The sequence below is a fragment of the Leptosomus discolor genome, chromosome 3 (assembly GCF_034619465.1).
Source record: "Leptosomus discolor isolate bLepDis1 chromosome 3, bLepDis1.hap2, whole genome shotgun sequence".
NCBI classification, from domain to species: domain Eukaryota; kingdom Metazoa; phylum Chordata; class Aves; order Leptosomiformes; family Leptosomidae; genus Leptosomus; species Leptosomus discolor.
Window position 1 is genome coordinate 25473495 of NC_141393.1, and position 8465 is coordinate 25481959.

Sequence of the window (8465 nt, forward strand, 5' to 3'; positions counted from 1 at the left end):
TGGGCAACCTGTTCCTGAATTTGACCACCTTAACAGTAAAAAAGCGTTTTCTTGTCTTCAGATGGAACTGGACTCTTACATTTCAGTTTGTGCCCACTGCCTCTTCTCATCTTTGGGCACTACTGAAAACAGTCTGGGTCCCTTTTCTTCATTCCCTCTCATCAGATACTTGCACAAATTTGTAAGATGCCCCCTGAGCCTTTTCCAGGCTGAACAGCCCTAGCTCTCGGCCTGTCCTCATACAAGAGATGCTCCAGTCCCTTAGTCATCTTGGTGGCCCTTTGCTGGACTCTCTCCAGTATGTCCATGTCTCTTTTGTACTGAGGAGCCCAGAACTGGACACAGCACTGGATTTAGAGAGGCAGGATCACCTTCCTTAACCTGCTGGCAACATTCATCCAAAGGCAACCCAGGGTGCTGTTGGCTAGGGTAAGGTTTGCTGCCAGGCTCTCCCACATGCCTCAGGCCAGGACATTCCTTAGTTGTAGGAGGTGGAATGGTGTCACTGGTTGGAATTTCTGTCGGGGAGCAATGGGAGAAGCTGAACGTACCCTTGGAGGAATCTGATGAAGCCATAAAATAAATTGTAATGCCTGTATTCTCCAAGCATGGGTTCTGGATGCCCCTCTTGTGCTATGATCAATGATACAGATGTGTAAGGAGATGTGTACATCCAGCAGCATGGGAGCCATCATCTGGCTATGCCTGCTGGTCCCCTGACCTCTATGTGCAGTTTGCAGGACATGGTACTCCTGACCTGTGGGTATTGGCACTGCCAAAGTCCCAAGCAAAGCAGGACCGCTTGTTACAGAAAATGCTGATGTGTCACATGGGATGGGAGTAGTGATTTAGTTGTTCCTCACACCCTGATACCAGAAGCTGGATACCAGCTTTATGAACACCTTCCAGAGCACCGGGCTGGTGTGTGTGTCTGATTGTGCATGGTGCATCAGGGAACGTTTGTCTATAAGGCAGTATTTGGGAGCCCCAACAATTATTCCTGGGTTCCTCTGAGGCCACAGCTCACAGGCTGCCCATGACTACTGTGTAGGCAGGAAGAGGAGGTTTTCCAGGGAAATATGTCCTATGGCTGGGGAGGGAGGGGTTTATGTAAGTAGTAAACCTAAAATTACTGTAGAGCTGGTGGTTTTCGTTGTGGGTTGTTTGTTTTTTTTTTTTAGCAATGTGGCAGGCAGTGCCCAGCTGATGCAGATCATCTTGGGACCAGTCCAGCTGATGAAGTAGATCATGGATAGAATTTGTGTGAAGGTAGCAAAATGCCTTTTTTTTTTTTGGCTTCCTTTGGAAATTCAACTCATCTGCCCCCACTGAGGAGGCCAGCCTTATTCTGGTTGAGAGCACCTTTTCCATGTGAACACATGTGGGCAGGAGCTGGCATAGAGACCTGTTCAACGCCGGCCCTCTTAGTTTTTTCATGCTAACGTTGCTGCTGGCTCTTGGGGTGGCACAGCTGTACCCAGCAGAAAAAAACAGGGACTGCTACAGTGAAGGTGGTCCCCTCCCACAATTGATTTTTGTTTGCTTCTGTGCTCTAGGGGATGCTGAGGTGGCTCTGGAAAAGCCCTGACTCCCAGCTTCCCTGGGTGAAAGTGTGCAACTTCCTGTGGCAGCAGCAGTGCCCAGGCTGGGCTGGCTGGGCACCCCCAGGGGCCTGGGCTCACTGCCCGCGCAGGTAGGGCTGGTGCCTGCCACAGCATCGGGGGACATGAACCAAGACAGAACCTGAGCGGGTGGAAACTTGGGGGCCTCATTCAGGCCACCCTTGTTCATCATGCTGACTGCGGTGCCAGGGGCGCCAGTGGGCTGTGGGTGCTGAACAGCGCAAGGCAGGACTCCAGCTGCTTGCGATGGAGCATGGGGTTATTTCTGTCCCTGATGTGCTTGGCTGAGGGTGTTTCAGCCCAGTTGGTGCCTCTTGTCCCGTGACAGCTGTGCCAGAGTTGGGTGAGCTGCAGAGAGCCTTAGGGAACGGATCAGTTTTCGCCTCTCTCCAGCTCCAGTGCAGGTTTGTGATACCCTGAAGCACGCTCTGGGTTCCATCAGGGGACATAATTCAGATAGCTCAGCAGTGTCCTGCTCTGGCCAACAGCACTATACGTTTGCCTCACCTCGGGCTAAATGGTGCACCAAGCTGTCCTCTGCTGAAGCAGACAGGAGTGGGATGTGCTGCTCTGTCCATCTCCAAACCCCCAGCACCTTTGCTGCTGGATCACCATCTCATTTAGCAAAGGAGGGAATCAGCTGCTCTGGTTCTTGGAGCTTTCTGGACTAGTTGCAGTCACTCTATTGTGACGTTTGCCTTGTATTCCTGAAAGCATCCCTGCAGCTCTCTTCAAGCAATAAGGCAGGCCCTGGGCAAGGGTTCCCACCCCTGGATGCTGCTGAGCTGGCTGTGCCATGATGTGGGGACTTCATAGCAACTACGTAGAGGGAGAAGGAGCTGAGAGGCTGCTCAGCTGAGGAGGGCAGGAGGCACAGTATTGGCCTAGGAAAGCTGAGGGCAAAGGAAAAAAACAGCTTTGAACTAGAAAACTGAACTACTTGCTGAAGGTTTGATTTTTCTCATTACTTCCAGCCCAGGAGCAGCTCCAATGAAGACTGTTCCAAGTGCTGTGCAAGCAGCTTGCGGGTGGCTCGGCTTTAAAGTCCAGCTGGGACTTCTGTAACAGAGAAATGTAGCGTCAGAGAACGCATGGGTTCAGATGTCCACTGATGAATCTTGTTCTTGGTGGCTGCGTTGCATGTGGGGACCGGCCACTTTTCTTGGTCCCACGTTGGCAAGGAGAAATGCTGAGAAGGGCTGGGGTCTCACAATGCAGGTACAATGCTGGCAGGTGCTGCGATGGACTGCCATGCTGCGTGGGTGGAGGCTGTGTCCCTCTTCTAAATCCTTGCTGCTGATGCTTGTCCTTCTGGGCCAGGAAGTGGGACATTACAGAGCCTTTCAAGTTCTCTCAGGCTGATGAAGCAGTGGAAGGTGAGGAGGCCTTGATGTGTCTGACAAGGTGCCACAATGGGCTGGCAGTGAATGTGTGTGCCTATGCCATCTTCTTCTGCAAACTTCTTCACAACCTCAGGTAAGGCGGAAGCAAGCTCCTCACTGCTGGTAAAATGCACTGGCTGGGTGACATAGTCATGTCATGGAGAAACCTTGACATGCCAAGCTTTTCAAAAACTACTGCATCTTTACTGAACTGAAACATGGTACAGGCACATCACCACTCATTCTTATGTTGGTCTGAACAGCATGAACATGTCACTGGGAGGACTGGGGAAGGTGGCTGGTCTCTATAGGGAGTTTCTTTTGTGGTTCATGCCACCTCTGTATGAAGTTAAGCATTATATAGGTATTTCTACACAACGCTACAGTCCATTAGCTTTTTATCTGTTTCTGCATGGTTAAAAGCTCACCTACTGTTCATACCCACGCTTGTTGATTGTTGAACATCTGCGTTTATATTAACTCGCTGTCAGTCAGTCTTAAACCCCTTGGACTAGTTTTCTCCTGAGGAAATCAGGGAATGGAGATTGTCTCTAGCACCAAATCGGGGTTTCATCCCAAAAACCTTGTAGTGCCCAACAACACCTGTGACTTGTTCCTGCCACTAGTCTATATGGTTTATAATGAGCCAATTGTCCTCCACTAGCATGTGCTGTCCCATGTTCCTTCTCAGCAGCAGCTCCTGCTGTCACAAGTCTATCCTCCTCATACTGACTTGTTCCTGAGCTTGGCCATTGTGTGGGTTGATGTGTCTGCCAGGTATCAGCTCTTAATTGCTGAGCTGCTTTACAGTTAGCAGCCAGTCAGCCTCAGCATGGGATGGGGACATTGTGCTCCCTAGGGTCCTGTGCATGCCAGGCTGCAGCCATCAGCCTCTGCCTCTCTGGCAATCCCGTTGGAGAGCAGGGGCGTGAGCTGGGCTGGATGCAAGGATGCAAGGAGTGGGGTTGGGATGTGCTATCCGGACATGTGGCATGGGACACTTCCTGGAAGGGTAGGACCACATGTGGTCTGGGGAAACCATGGCTCGTGCTGGGCTGATGCCAGCTGTCTGCTTCCCCGGGCACAGCGGGACTGAGAAGAATTTGCCAGCTTCCTTGGGGGACAGCCACAGCCTGAAGGTTGGGATTATCAGTGGGGGCCACCTTGGGAAGCAACTGGCCCAAGCGCTCCTGACACTGAGCTGGACTCTGTGCCCCAGTATCTCTTTCCACCAGGTGCCCCAAGAGCCTGGGTAAGTGCTCCCCAGCCTGGGCCTGGAAGTGGGACTGCACTTAATGTGGACTTCTAACTGCAATTTTTCCATAGCATTTCAGGCAGAACTCACTAAAGAATGTTTTTCTGCCAAACATATTGAAGGTATGGAAACTCCAGTTTTTTATTGGGAAGTGAGGGATGCTGTTGTAGAAAAGATCTTTATTTGGTTGGAAACCCAGTGTCAACCAACATTAATTTAGTTGTTTGCTTTTTTTTAACCAGTCCCATCTGAGTGTGGCAGAGACATTAACCTTGTTGTTTGAACACTGCCTAGTTTAAGGCAAATTTTATTTTAGTCCCTCCCATTTCTGTGGCTCTTCAAAATTCTCCATGTCATTTGCCAAGAGTGTGGTCTGACACTCCAGGTTGTTAAATATTCACCCAACAGAGAAAACATCTCCCCAAATGAGTGGCAGTGCTGAAATGGAGATGTCCCTCTCCTTGTTTCATGGCTGCAGGGTCAGCTGTAGCACTCGAGCTTCTCGATGGGCTCTGAACGCCCAGCCAGGAGAGGAGATCAGCCTGCAGTGTTACAACAGTTTTCATACAAACTGCCAACTCTCCTGTAAACTCTTATATAAAACAAGACAAGTGGGGAGAACGGTCCTCCAGGAAGATGCTTGGAACAATAAAATCCTCTTTCTAATCATCTCAGGGCAGAGAGGAAGCAGGGATTATTAAACGGCTTTTTATAGATCTTGAAAGCTAGCCAGATCCCAAGGCTTGGCTGTTTCAGCTAAAGGCTTTAAATCAGCCTGCGTGAGCTGGGGCCAGGCAGCTAAACTCTCTGTGTGTTTATTCCTGGCAGAGAGGCTGCCTGCTCCGTGTCACTCTGCTGCTGCACTTCGCCATGTAGGAATGGTGATAGGCAGCAGCCAAAAAGTCCCTCCGTGCCAGTTTGGGCAGGCAGCCAGTGGTCCCAGCCTGGGAGCAGTGGTTTGTGTCTCACCTGCACATGGGAGAGCACAGGTAACTGCACTATCAGTGCCCAGAGGTGCTGGTCGGTCATCTGTGCCAGTTCTGGGGGCTCTTGAGTCCCTTTCTCCTTGCTTATTGCAGCAGACCTGCAGAAGGAGGGGCTTGTGTGCTTTTATGACAGCGCTCAGCTGGTGGCCTGGGTGGACATTGCATTCCTCTGCTGCCTCCCGTCGCACATGTCGTCCATCTGCTCCGTGTTTGGCTTGCCATCCAGAAACGCTGCATTTTGTACAGTCTCGCACTGCCGTCCCTCTCCTCAGGTAAAACAGACCACATCATTTCAGAGCCTGGACACGCTGCTGTTGTTTGGGACCTCACAAGGCAAGCGCAGCGCATAGGCTCTGGCCAAGCTGGAGCTGTGCAGAAGCACAGCTCTTACTGCCTCTCGTAATTGTACTGTGAAACGTCTTGCAAACAGTTGGTAACTTCCCCAAATCCCCAACTGATGGAGTCACGGGAACACTTTAGAGTTTCAGCTTTCTGTTTGTCTAGAGGAAGTTGTAGACTTTGTGGCTATAAACCTGAAAACATGATCAAAAGGAGTCAAGGGAGCTCCAGATCAAACAGAATGCTGGCATTGGGACCCTGCTCCTGCCAGGGCCTCAGGTTATTCTTGCAAGATAACCTATTGTGAGACAGCACAGGAAACAAGGTGCAAAGAAGCAGCCTGCAGTCTCCGCGGTCGAAAAAGCAAACCCAGTGCATCGTGTTTCACTTTAAGCTGCTGCTGTAGCTCTCCCAAGGGTTCTGAGTGCAGGGGTATCACCTACACCCCCTGCTCCTGACCGCTGGGTGTGCCCAGCCTCTGCCATCAGGCCAGTCCTGGCCTTCTGCTGAGGTGACCAGTGAGGGGCCAAACATGATGCTGCCCTTCATGCTATGGGTGAGGCTGTTTACTAGTAAAATATTTGCAGATCCTGCAAAAGATTACTGCTTCCTCCTCCTTACCAGCTAAACCTAGTTTCTCCCCCATCAGCTAAACCTGGGTGATGCTGGCTGTTGATTGCAGGGCTGAGGGAGGGCAGACAAGTAGTTGGGATCCAGCTGGAGAGGGGAGAGGAGAGGGAAAGATAGGATGGACCTTGCTTGAGGGAATCTGCCTGCAGTGGGGAAGGACCTGGATCTTGACACAGTCCTGTGCTGCTGCAGTTGTGGTATGATCCATGTGCACTGGGGCAGAAAGCACAAGACCGCTTTTTTTTTTTTTTTTTTTTTTTTTTTTAAATGCCTCACTGCATGGCAAAATGAGCAATCCTACTGTGGCCATCTCTCCATTGGCACTGTTAAGGCCCATGGATTAACATTAACACAAGGCAACGAGGGTCCATCAAACAGGAAGATCCTTTCTGGCTGGTTAAGATGGAAAGGAATCATTATAAGAAACGTTAGTGGGATGAATCCCAGCAACTGTTGGCTCAGCCATGGATAGTGTAGTGGAATATTCTCTGAGGCTTCCTCCAAGTTTCCCTCAAGCAGGATCTTAGAACCCCACGATCCCCCCCGTGCTGTGCAGCCACCACTGGCTCTGGCACCGCTCCACTGCAGTGCAGCCCGGGCTCCCTGGGAGCATCCCCTTCCCTCCCCGGGACACTCATTTCGGTGCCCCCACTCACAGGCTGAAGGAACTCCTTCGCTGCAGTGCCAGCGTGAGGCCGCAGTCCTGGTGCTCTGGCCAAGAGCCCACTGACGAGTAGGGGGTGAGGGGGCAGCCCAGTGGTGCTGGGGGACCCTGCTGCTATGCAGGCAACGCGCCCTGCAGTTCCTGAGGTAAAAGCTCTTTTTGCTGAAATTTGGTAGCAGCTTTTCTGAGGAGCTGCGCTCAGTGGTTCCCCTGCCTGTATGATTCAAGGGTGGGTCTGGGCTGGCGATAATTTTGTCAGTCAGGAGTGCGGTCTGGGGAAGAAAACCCTCCTAGAGAACTCCTGCCACTGTACAGCTGAAGCTGGAGTGGAAATAGTGTGCGTGGAAGGGAGTAGTTGTGCACAAGAAGTGGATGGGCAAAATGAGGCAGTGTGTGTCTCCTTCACCAGTTTCTCTGATTAGTGCTCCAGGGTCACCCTTTCTTTCAGGAGCTTTCTGTGTACCTGCTACCATTTCCCTTCGTGAAACAATAGTAGCTCTGAGGCTAAATCAGTGAGCAGGCGCCAAGATCTACTTTCTGAGCAACAACATGGTCCAAAATCTTTTTCTCTTGCCTCGGGCACAACTTCTGTTTTCATGGACGTGCTGTTCCTATTGCCGGCCGCTACCTCTCTCTGTCACGATTTCATTGTACGCTTCTGCACACGCTTTTAATGCGTGTGTTGCTGAATGCTCTTAAAGCAGCCGCAGTGCCCATTGTGCCATGATGGCTGAATGGTTATATGACCTTATATGCAGCCTGTGAAGGACTCCTGTTTACTCGATGAGAATGAGCTACAGAAATACGAGCTACACTAGACTTGTTACTATTAATTTCAGCATTCCTTACCTAAAATGATCCTAGATCAGAGGTTTCAAATAAACCAGGTATGACTGATTGCCAATGCAATTCTTCACAGGAGTGGGAGATATCTCATCATACCTGTGTGCACCCTGGTAATTGACATTTGATTTTGTTTGCCCTGCAGGGTAAATGCTGAATGGCTGGTGGCCATTTTCTATGCAGCCCTGAACAGCAGCACGTGGCAGAGCCTGCCTCACCAGAAGGCACTGAAATTACTCAGTGGCCCGTTTTCCTGACCGCTGACCCAGCTGTGCACCCACAGTTTGTGTGCAAGACTTTTGCCAGCAAAGGTTTTGCCTCTTCAGTGACTCAAGCGGAGTAAATAAAGGGTTGAATGTTGAGGTACTGCTTGTCCAGGCTTCCTCTTTGCTCTGAAACTTGCCTCGTCCCACAGCTGAAGCATGGACTGTCTTGTTGGGTTGGAAGGTGCTGAACTGTGTGTTGCCCTTAGGACCACATACCTGCCAGGGAAGATTGCCTTAGATGATGTATTTGCAATAAAAGTCCTGGACTACTGTCCCAGGGTTATTTTGTCCCTGGTTCCTGTTTCATTATTTATCAGGGTTGTCTGAAACCACTGATCAGGACTGGGGCACTGGATGCAGGCAAAAAAAATTCCTGTGGGAATATCTAGAGAGGACAGTTCTTATGGGTAATGAGTGAATTTATGATAGTTCATGGACTACACTACTGAGGATGTTAAGTCAGGGGAATGCTCTTGAG